The following is a 12,138-nucleotide window of genomic DNA, read 5'->3' as shown; positions in this document are numbered from 1 at the left end:
CCTGCCAGGTGAGATGCTGGGGGCAGGGTCCAGCCTTCGCCCCTTTCTCAGCCTCTGCGACATTTGGGGCCATTAACTGCCCCTCCCCCCTGTGCTGCACATTTCCCACAGCCCCTCCCTCCCCCACACCCCACATCCCCCACCCCGCAAACCCGGAGCCTCCGTGTCGGTGATGAACTCACAGGATTTCTGGGAACCTGCAACTGCTGAACAGGTTCCCGGACACAGCCCCACCAGCGCCCCTCACTGCGGACCCGCAGCCCCACCAGCGCCCCTCACTGTCAGCCCCCGGTCCTGCCGGCGCCCCTCACTCCCGCCCCACCGGCGCCCCTCACTCCCGACCCCCAGCCCCGCCGGCGCCCCTCACTCCCGACCCCAGCCCTGCCAGTGCCCCTCACTCCCGCCCTGCCAGCGCCCCTCACTCCCGGCCCCCAGCCCCCGCTAGCCCAGCCCTGGGCTCCTCCCACCGCTCATAGATCGGGATATTTTGGCCTCCTGTTTCTTTGTCTCTGTTTCATCCCAAAACCCCAGTGAGGCTGGAATCGTTTCAGTTATTAGTGTTGTCTGGAAACTAGGTGTTTACCTGTGCCCCTACACTAACAAACCGGCCTGTGCAGCTCCCAGCGCCCCCGAGAGACCCTACAATAACAAACTGGCCTGCGCAGCTCCTGGCATCCCAGAGAGACCCTACAATAACAAACCAGCCTGCGCAGCTCCTGGCATCCCGGAGAGACCCTACAATAACAAACCGGCCTGCACAGCCCCCGGCGCCCCGGAGAGACCCTACAATAACAAACCGGCCTGCGCAGCTCCTGGCATCCCGGAGAGACCCTACAATAACAAACCGGCCTGCGCAGCTCCTGGCATCCCGGAGAGACCCTACAATAACAAACCAGCCTGCGCAGCCCCCCGCCGCGCCCCGGAGAGACCCTACAATAACAAACCGGCCTGCGCAGCCCCCGGCGCCCCGGAGAGACCCTACAATAACAAACCAAATGCGTATCCCCGCTGTCTGTCCGTCCGTCCCTTCCCATCACAGACGCTGCCGCCTCGGCAACTCCCCCCCGCCCCCCATGAGCCAACCCTGAATCAGCCACCAATTGTTTTGCACAGGCTGCAGCTCCAGGTTGCAGCCACCAGAGGGCGCCGCTTGCTCCTTTTTTTCCAGCCGCTGCGCGGCCGAAGCAGCGCTGTTGTGTGAGATAACACAACACAACACAACACAACACCCACATTCTGCGCCCCGAGGGGGCGAGAGCCGTCTCCTTTGCAACCCGCGATCCAGCCCGACTCGCTTCTAGAGAGTGTGTGTGTGTGGGGGGCAGACCTTACACCAAGCCCTGTTGTGCTGAGTTGTGTTGTGTGCAGTTTGTGAAGGGTATTTTGGGAGGGGAGGGTCAGTGAGCAGGGAAAAGCCTGCACAACACCAAGTTGTGTTGTGTTATCTGGATCCCTTCTAAAGCATTGTGGGTGGGTAGGGTGTGGGTGGAAAACCCCGACCCCAAACTGAGTTGTGTTGTGTTTGTGTTTGACCTGAAGTTGTCCCATGCAGTGCTGTGTGGCTGGTGAGTGGCCTCTTAGCCAGGGGTACGGTGGATTGTGTCGGGTCCCATGTTGCGTTGTTGTTGTGCTAAGACGTATTGTGTTATATTGATTTGTGTTGTATCTGACATTGGATTGTGTTGTTTCCCAGTGGGCAGTGTTGTGTTGAGTTGCATTATGGTGTATTGTTTCCCACTGGGTAGCTCTGTGCTGTGTTGCACTGTTGTGTTGTGTTGCATGCAGTGCTGTGTTGTGTTGTAATGTGCTGTGTTGCGTTGCATTGTGCAGCATTGTGTTGTGTTGCATTGCATGCAGCGCTGTGTTGCATTATGCTGCATTGCATGCAGCACTCTGTTGTGTTGCATTGCATGCAGCGCTCTGTTGTGTTGCATTGTGCAGCACTGTGTTGTGTTGCATTGCATGCAGCGCTCTGTTGTGTTGCATTGTGCAGCACTGTGTTGTGTTGCATTGCATGCAGCGCTCTGTTGTGTTGCATTGTGTGTCTGTAACTCTGCCCAGCGCCCTCCACCCAGCTCCTCTCTGAACCTCAGAATGGCTGTGAATGGGCCCAGCTGTGAAACGGGGGGAGGGGCCACTGGCCAGGCCTCTGGTGGGTGCTATGGGGGATCTCCAACCCCAGGGGAAGCTGAGCCCTAGAAAGGGGGGACATAGCCCGTGGGGGGGTGACTCAGCCCCCCCAGTCAGGAGCACTTCCCCCCACTCCCTCCATGGCGTTGGAGAAGGGTGGGAATCGGGGGGGCTCCAGTGAGGGGGCACCCCTGGATCTAATTCAGTGTCTGGGATTCCCCCAGTGCATTTGGGGGGCAGGGGGCTGAGGATCCAAATGCCCCAGATGATCCCCCCCCTTACTCCCCAGCTGCCTCGCGCAGGGGCTCTGTCTCAGGCCCTGAGCTCATCGGGCGTCCCGCCCTCCCTGCGGTGGGGCAGCGGGGAGCCACACGGTGCGGGGGGGGGGGCAGCCCAGGGCTTTGGGGTAGCCTCGGCGTCATGTCTCAGGCTGGCCACAAACCCGCCAGGGCCGGGCAGCCAGGGCCACCAAGAGGGGAGAGGAAGCCATGAGGCCCTGGCAGGGTCAGCGGGGACGGGGGCTCCTGGCTAGCACAGCCCCACCTCTCCCAGCAGGGGGTGCTGTGGGACGGGAGGGGGGGTTTGTCAGCCGCGTTTCCATGATGGGAAGATCCTGCTGGTTGGGAACGGGGCAGGAATCGGGGAGCTCGGGGTGGGGGTTGGAGGCAGGGCGGTGAATCGGGAGGTTCGGGGGGGGGTTGGGGCAGGGCGGGGAATTGGGGGGTTCGGGGGGGTTGGAGGCAGGGCGGTGAATCGGGGGGGTTGGGGGGTTGGAGGCAGGGCAGTGAATCGGGGAGTTCGGGGGGGTGGAGGCAGGGTGGTGATTCGGGAGGTTCGGGGGGATTGGGGCAGGGCGGTGAATCGGGAGGGTTGGGGGGGTTGGGGCAGGACGGGGAATTGGGGAGTTTGGGGGTGTTGGGGCAGGGCGGGGAATTGGGAGGTTTGGGGGGGTTGGAGGCAGGGCGGTGAATCGGGGGGTTCAGGGGGGTTGGGGCAGGGTGGGGAATTGGGGGGTTTGGGGGGGGTTGGAGGCAGGGCGGTGAATCGGGGGGGTTGGGGCAGGACGGGGAATTGGGGAGTTTGGGGGGGTTGGGGCAGGGCGGGGAATTGGGAGGTTCGGGGGGGTTGGAGGCAGGGCAGTGAATCGGGGGATTCGGGGGGGGTTGGAGGCAGGGTGGGGAATCGGGGGGGTTGGGGCAGGGCGGGGAATTGGGGAGTTTTGGGGGGCTGGGGCAGGGCGGGGAATTGGGAGGTTCGGGGGGGGGTTGGAGGCAGGGTGGGGAATCGGGGGGCTCCGGCATCAAAGGATGAACGTAGTAAGACAGGAGTCGGGCTGCTTAACACACAACAGCAAAGTGAGTGTCCCTTGGCATGGCAGCGGGGTGGGATTGGCAAACTATGGCCCGGGGGCCACATCCGCCCCTTCGGATGTTTGAATCCGGCTCTCGAGCTACCGCCCGGGAGTGGGGTCCGGGGCTTGTCCTGCTCCGCGTGGCTCCCAGAAGCAGCGGCACGTCCCCCCTCCAGCTCCTACATGTAGGGGCAGCCAGAGGGCTCCACACGCTGCCCCCACCCCAAGCGCCTGCGGATGGGGCAGGGCCCAGAGTCCCCTGGCCGCGCCTCCGCATAGGAGCCGGAGCGGGGATGTGCCGCTGCTTCCGGGAGCTGCTTGAGGTAAGCGCCACCTGGAGCCTGCACCCCGACCCCCTCCCACACCCCTGACCCAGTCCTGATCCCCCTCCCGCCCTCCGAACCCCTCAGTCGCAGCCCAGAGTACCCTCCTGCACCCCCAACCCCTCATCTCCAGCACCATCCCAGAGCCCTCACCCCCAGCTGGAGCTCTCACCCCCCTCCCCCCCGCACCCCAACCCCTCATCCCCAGCCCTGGTCCCCCTCCCACCCTCCAAACCCCTCAGTCCCAGCCTGGAGAACCCTCCTGCACCCCCAACCCCTCATCCGCAGCACCATCCCAGAGCCCTCACCCCCAGCTGGAACTCTCACCTCCCTCCCCGCACCCCAACCCCCTGCCACAGCCTGGAGTCCCCTCCCGCACCCATTACTCCTCGTTTCTGGCCCCACCCCAGAGCCCGCACCCCAAACTCCAATTTCATGAGCATTCATGGCCCGCCATACAATACCCAGATGTGGCCCTCGGGCCAAAAAGTTTTCCCACCCCTAGTGTAGTGGATTAGAGCGGGGGGGGGGGGTGTCTGGGAGCCAGGACTCCTGGGTTCTCTCCCTGGCTCTGGGAGGGGCATGGATGCCTAGTGGTTAAAGCAGGAGGGGGCTGGGAGCCAGGATTCCTGGGTTCACTCCCTGCCTCTCCCGGAGCTCAGTTCCCCCACCTGCGTCCAATCTTTCCCAGCCAGCAGATCCCAGCGTGAAATGACCCAACTCAGCCAGAACGACTCATCGGAGCCAGGAGGGCAGCGCCCGCCCGCCCTGCCCGCCAGCCGCTGCCGGCTTCCCCCGGCCTGTCTGGGATTCCCCCGGCCCCGCCTCTGCTGGCGGGGCTGGAGCCACGGAGGGGCCTGGGTCTGCCCCCGGGGCCCGATCTCCAGCCCTGCCCCTCCTCATTGCCTTGTGTGCCAAGTGCCCCCCCCCGAGCGAGCTACCCCCCCTGGGTACCCCTTGCCTGATCACCCCCCACCCCGTCACCCCACCCCATACAGCCCCCACCCCGTACAACCTCCTGGGCATCCCCTGCCTGGTCACCCCCCCACTCCATACACCCCCCACCCCGTATAGCCCCCATCATCCCACCCCATACAGCCCCCTGGGCATCCCTGCCTAGTCACCCCCTCCCTATACAGCCCCCATCCCATCACCTCACCCCGTACAGCTCCCGCCCCATCACCCCACCCCATACAGCCCCCACCCCGTAGAGCCCCCACCCTGCCACCCCCACCCTGTACAACCCCATCCCCGTATAGCCCCCTGGGCACCCCTTGCCTGGTCAACCCCCTCCTTGTACAGCCCCCACCCCACCCCATCCACCCCGTACAGCCCCCGACCCATCACTCCACCCTGTACAGCCCCCACCCCATCACTGCCACCCCATACAGCCACCTCTCATGGTCCCCTACCCCACCAGCCATCCCCAGACAATCCCCCCCCTCCGTTTTTCACTCATTTTATGGCCTCTAGTCGATCCTGCTGTCCTGTCCCCAGTCCCAAGGCAGGAGTTGGGGGTGGGGGGGGGCATCGGACACGGCACTGGGGGGTGTCACAGGGAGACAGGGCACCCCGGGGCTGGGGGAACCCCTCGCCTTCTGGCCCAGGAGCCCTGCGATTAGGGTATTCCCTCCCCCCCTCCGCTCTCCCCCAACTATCCCCTTTTACCCACCACCCCACCCCCGAATCTGCCTTGTCTGGGGGCTGGCTGGGGCCCGGTGCCCCCTCCCCCGGTTCCCGTCATTCCCCTCCCCACCCCACCCCCAACCTGGCCTGTGCTGGGCGGGGGTGGGGCCCAGCAGCTGGGATCTATGGGGCGCTGCTCAGTACGAGGTGACCCCCAAGCAATGGGGGGGTGGGGAGAGGTGAATCAAGCCCATCACCCCAGCACCCAGAATCCTTCGCAGAAGCCCCTGCAAGGAAGGGCATTGGTGATTTCTTGCAAAGGATTCTGGGAGGAGTCCTCCAGTAGCGAACAGTGACCTCTGACCCTCCCAGTGACCCCCTGATCTTGGGCCTAGAGTGCATGACCCTTGACTTCCACATGACCTTTAACCTTCACTGTGACCCCGACCTCTGGGCCTATAGCATTAGGTGGATAGGCCCCACTGTGAACTCTGACCCCCATAGTGACCCCCCCGTCCCCCCATTGTGACCCTGAGTCTATAGTGCAGATGTTCGTGACCCCTGACCTCCTCATGACCCCTGACCCCTGCCGGACAGAGGCCCAGCTGAGCCAGGGTTCATTGACACAGTGGTTGAAACAGGAGAAACTGCCTGGGCCCCTGTCTGTCTTGGGGATCCCCCCCGGGATCTGCCCCAGGATCCCCCCACTCTCTCCAATGCCCACGATCCCCGGCGCTCACCACCCGACAGCTCACCGGGCTCGCCAAAGGGAGGTGCTGGGGTACCCTCCCCCTTGCACACATGTGGGGAAACTGAGGCACCCAGCAAGGGCCTGGCCAAGGTCACCCACTGGAGCTGGGATAGAACCCAGGAGTCCTGAGGCCCAGGCCGGTTCTTGGTCCACTAGGGCACAGGACCCATGCGACTGACACGCAGGGCAGGGCCCGGCCCCTCCAGCAGGGGGCAGCAGGGACACACACACACACACACACACACACACACATGCAGGGCCCGGGCCCGGCCCCTCCAGCAGACACACACACACACACAGAGCGCAGGGCCCAGCCCCTCCAGCAGGGGGCGACAGGGACACACACACACACACATACACAAGCAGAGCAGGGCCCAGCCCCTCGAGCAGGGGGCGACAGGGACACACACACACACACACACAGAGCAGGGCCCGGCCCCTCCAGCAGGGACACACACACGCAGAGCAGGGCCCGGCCCCTCCAGCAGGAGGCGTCAGGAACACACACACACACACACACACACACACACACACACACGGCGCGTGTCCGTGCTCCCAGCTCCCAGGCTGCCGCGGTGCGTGTGTGTGTCAGTGTCTCCGTGTGGATCACTGCCCCCTCTGTCTGTGCGTACGCGCTCCCTCCCTCCCCCCCCCCCCCGGCTGCCCGTGCGCCCAGCCAGACCGCGGCCCGGGCCCAGTGCCAGCTCCACCGCACTGCACCCGCCTGGGCCTGCCATGACACGGGGCGTTTGCGTCAAAGGCTGGCCCCACGCAGGGGGACCCCGGCTTCCTGTGTACTCAGCGTGTGCGGCTGTGTGTGTGTGTGTGTGTGCGTGCGGCTGTGTGTGTGTGTGTGTGTCTGTGTGCGCAGACAGGCGGGGGGTGAGGATATGAACCATGTGTTTGTCTAAGCCCCAGCGCCGGCTCCGCAGCTGCCCCAGGAATCTGTGTGTCAGGGCCAACCCCACACCTTTGTTATTTGAGCTGGGGTGGGGGAGGGCTGGGCTAGCAGGGGCTGCGGGGTCGGGAGTGAGGGGCACCAGCAGAGCTGGGGGGCTAGCAGGGGGCTGGGGGTCAGCAGTGAGGGGCTGGGTTGCCGGCCGGAGGCCCGGCTGACTCATGCCTCTAAGCCAGACCCGGCTGGGCCAATTGCCTGCACCTGCCGCCTCTTCCTGGTAATTGCCCCCCCGGGGGGTGGTGCAAGACTGGACAGGAGCAGCCTCCCCCAGCAGGATCCCAGCACAGCCAGGGGCCGGGTCCTAGCAGCCTGACCAGCCCCCAGCTCTCTGTGTGTGTGTGTGTGTGTGTGTGTGTGTGTGTGTCCCTGCCGCCCCCTGCTGGAGGGGCTGGGCCCTGTGCTCTGGGGATGTGTCAAGTCACTGGCCCTGCGCCGTGTGGGTGGGTCCTGGATTCGTGCGGCGGGGGGTGCCTGAGTCCATGGGGCTTGTGCACGGCCCGTGCGAGGTTCCCGTGCGGCAGGGGCGTTGGTGATGTCACGGGGGCAGGGTGGGATGTATTGTAGTGATAATATTGCATTGGTGCCTTGTACGGCATCGCATTCGGTTGCACTGTGGCAAATATTCTGTGATGTAATATTGCGATGCCTTGCGTTGTGTTCTCTCGCATTAGATTCCATCGCATTAGATTGTACTGCGTTATCTCCTGGCGTGGCCTTGCATTTCCTTGCATTCCTGTCGCCTCCGTTCTGCTCTCTTGCATTTCATTGTGTTACATTCTGTTGCACTGTATTGCAATACACATTTCATTGCGTTATGGCCTGGTGGTGCTTTATATTATCGGACGTTTTCCTCACACATTTTACTGCGTGACTTTCTATTGCACGTGTCGCGTTATCCCCGGGGGTAGCATTGCATTACCGGCTCTCTTGCGTTCTGGTCTCGGACGTAATATGCCCTTGCATGTGATGTTCTACTCTGTGGCGCTATCTGGCCTGGGCGTTATGGCCTGGTAGAGCGTTGTGTTCTCCTGTGTTTCCTCTCTCCCATTTGATGGCACTGCCGGCTATGCCCTGCATTATCTGGCCCCCTCGCGTCGTGCGTTCTTGCCCGCTGCAGCATGGCCCGGTCTGCCCTGGGCTGTGTGGCTTTGCCGAGCGGGACCGGCGATTCTGTGGCACCTGGCTTCCTTGCCTCGCCCGGCATCCGGTTGCACTTTGTTGTGTTTGTGTGATTCACTTGTGAGCTCGGCTCGGGTTTCTCTGCCTTGCACAATGACCCCAGCTTGGGCTACTCAGCTGACGGAGATTATTAAGAAACCCTTTGCAACATACATGAATTTCCAGAGGGAAAAACCCATCAGCTGGCACTGGGATATGCTGGGCTGTGGGGGGCTCGGCAGGGGGTGCTGGGTTGCAGTGAGCAGGGCGGGGGCCCAGCAGGGGCGCTGGGCTGCAGGGAGCAGGGTGGGGGCCCAGCAGGGGGCGTTCTCCCCGGCCGCCAGTCCCAGCCCCGATGCCCCAGGGCGGCGCTGGGGTTGTGACGTAGGGGGAGTTTTCTGTAATATTTTGATGAAGCCGGTGCTTGCCTCGGTTTCCCGGTGGGTGCCGAAGGCTTGACCGCTGCTCCTGGAGCCGCCCAGGAGACCTGGCAGGGGTGGGGTGGGGGGTCACCTTGCTGTTTGGGGGGAATGACTGGCTGTGACAGGGGGGGGTTGCCTCACACAGGCCCTGGAGGGGGTCAGGTGGGGCTGGGAGGCCAGTTACCGTCCCAGGGCGGGACGGCTGCGGAAGACGCCCCACTGCAGGGGGGCAGGGGGGAGGAGGGACGAGGATGGTGGGGGGGGGCGGGGCGAGGAGGGACGAGGCGTAGGCCTAATGGGTTGGCGGAGAGGCACCCCGGGAAACCACCACCGTGCCCCGCCGCTGGGGGGCGCCGGCGGAGACCGAATGGGGAGCGGGGCCTTCAAGCCCTGGGGGAAATGCCCAGGGAGCCTTGGGGCCGAACAGGGAGCCGCCGGGAAAGGCCGGGTCTCCTGCGGGCGCAGGCGTGAGGGGTCTTTAGTCTCCACAGCCTCGTCAGAGCGAGAGGAGCTCAAATCCCCTGGGCGGATCCAGAGCCCCCTAGGCGACGGATCCGGGGAGCCTCCTGAGGGCTGAGCGAGGGGCGCTGGGAGCCGGGACCGGAGCCGGAGACCCAAAGGGACTGGGATAAGGGCTGTCCTATGGGGGTGGGGAGGCAAGAAGACGGAGCCGCAGTTGGGGGCCATGGCCGCGTGGCTGGCCAGTGCTCCCAATCTGTGCCAGTCCAAGGCCAAGCGGATCCTGGAGCTGGACCCTGGGCCGGCCTCCCACAGGACCGGATTCGCCCCAGGGAGCGCGGGGGGCGGAGGGGAGCTGTCTCGGAGTCATGGAGGCCACTGGCCTGCCCTGGTGGAAGTGTGTGGGGCCTCTGTCAGCTGGGGGGGGAAGGGGTTGGATGAGCGCCCTGAACTGATTGTGCTTGGAATAACCCTCCCCCCGATACCCTCCAACATCCCCTCATCTCCCTCTCCTTCCCCCCACCCGCCCACAGGGGAATTAGCCTGTGAGGAAGTGGGAACCCTCTGTCCCATGATGCCACAGCGTGCCTCAGTTTCCCTCTAGACTTGACTGGGGGAGGGGGGTGGGAGGGTCAGAAAGCTGCTCTGGGGCAGAGCGGGAGACGGGGGGAAGGGGGGAGCCCCCGGCAGTGTGGCTGGGGGGTGGGTGGGAAGGAGCGAGAGTCCCAAGTCTGACGCTGCTCCGACCCAAAGGCTCCGTCCATGTCTCTGTCCGGCAAGTTTCTAATGGCACCAAGGGTGGACTGGGGGCGAAGTGCCACCCCCCAGCTACGGTTGGGAGTGAGGGGCACCGGCAGGGCTGGGGGGGTGAAGGGCTGGGCTAGCAGGGGGCTGCGGGTCGGGAGTGAGGGGCACCGGCAGAGCTGGGGGTGGTGGTCCCTGGCCGCAGTTGCACCCCCCAGCAAAGGCGATATGGAGGCTCCCTGCCTGCCCCCCCCCAGTCACTAAGGAAACAGCTGGTGCTGCGAAAACCAGGGGCCCGGAGGGCAAATACCAGAGTGGGGGCGGGGGGGCACTGAGCACAGAACCCAACCCAACCGCACACACAGCCCTGCTACACTCACACAACACACACAGCCCTGCTACACTCACACAACAATCCAGCTACACACAGACACAACTACACAACAACACACATGCAACACAACACACAGAATCCTGCTGCTACACTCACACAACAACCCAGCTGCACACAGACACAACAACAGAACAGGCACACAACATGCAACACACACAACCAGTCACACTCACACAACAACCCTGCTACACACCGACAACCACACAACAACAGGCATGCAACACACAACAACACACACAACCATGCTGTTACACTCACACAACAACACAACCCTGGGTTTAGCAGGCCAATGCTCAAACCACCGAGCTATCCCTCCCCATAGCTCGGTGGTTTGAGCATTGGCCTGCTAAACCCAGGGTTGTGAGTTCAATCCTTGAGGGGGCCACTTGGGAATCTGGGACAACAACACAGCTGCACACAGACACAACACCAGGCACACAACATGCAACATACACAACCCTGCTACACTCACACAACAATTTAGCTACATACAGCCACAACCACACTATAATAGGCACCCAACATGCAACAAGCAACACCATTCATTCACCACACACAACCCTGCTACACTCACAACAACCCAGATACACAATAGACACAATAGGCACAAAACATACAACACTTACTCAACACACACAATCCTGCTACACTCACACAACATCCAGCTAAACACAGACACAACCACAAACAATACCACACACCCAACACACACAAAACCCTGCTACATCCACACAACAACCCAGCTACACACAGAAACAACAACACAATAGGCACACAACACGCAACACACACAGCCCAGCTATGCACACAAAACAGCAACCCCAAACCCACACAACCCATTCTATGCACCCAAACCAGACACAGCCCAGCTACACACATAATAACTCACACCACACACACAACACACATGCAACACAACAGAACACACAACACATCTACACTCACACAATAATACACAACACACACACACAAAGCCCAAGGAGACGGATGCTTTTCTGGAAGATACGTTAGTGAAACACCTGTTGTTGGACTCACCAGAGGGGTGTGTGGGTGAAATGTAACAGCCAGTGCAAGACAGGAGGACAGACTAATCTAGCGGTCTCTGCTGGCCTCAACACACACACAGCGCAGGGCCCAGCCCCTCCAGCGGGGGGCGGCAGGACACACACACACAGCGCAGGGCCCAGCCCCTCCAGCGGGGGGCGGCAGGACACACACACACACACAGCGCAGGGCCCAGCCCCTCCAGCGGGGGGCGGCAGGACACACACACACACAGCGCAGGGCCCAGCCCCTCCAGCAGGGGGCGGCAGGACACACACACACAGCGCAGGGCCCAGCCCCTCCAGCAGGGGGCGGCAGGACACACACACACACACACACAGCGCAGGGCCCAGCCCCTCCAGCAGGGGGCGGCAGGACACACACACACACACAGCGCAGGGCCCAGCCCCTCCAGCAGGGGGCGGCAGGACACACACACACACAGCGCAGGGCCCAGCCCCTCCAGTGGGGGGCGGCAGGACACACACACACACAGCGCAGGGCCCAGCCCCTCCAGCAGGGGGCGGCAGGACACACACACACAGCGCAGGGCCCAGCCCCTCCAGCAGGGGGCGGCAGGACACACACACACACACACACAGCGCAGGGCCCAGCCCCTCCAGCAGGGGGCGGCAGGACACACACACACACACAGCGCAGGGCCCAGCCCCTCCAGCAGGGGGCGGCAGGACACACACACACACAGCGCAGGGCCCAGCCCCTCCAGTGGGGGGCGGCAGGACACACACACACACACACAGCACAGGGCCCAGCCCCT

At 63.3% G+C, this 12,138-nt stretch overlaps 1 protein-coding gene across 1 annotated transcript in view; it reads right to left on the bottom strand.

Annotated features, from left to right (window-relative positions):
- The window catches only part of TMEM190 (transmembrane protein 190), a 36,570-nt gene that overhangs the window by 2,608 nt on the left and 21,824 nt on the right, over positions 1-12,138 (bottom strand). The window lies entirely within an intron of this gene.

Source organism: Malaclemys terrapin, chromosome 20 (genome assembly GCF_027887155.1).
Source record: "Malaclemys terrapin pileata isolate rMalTer1 chromosome 20, rMalTer1.hap1, whole genome shotgun sequence".
NCBI lineage: Eukaryota > Metazoa > Chordata > Testudines > Emydidae > Malaclemys > Malaclemys terrapin.
Note: the sequence above shows the minus strand (reverse complement) of the source record. Positions and strands in the feature narration are given on the sequence as shown.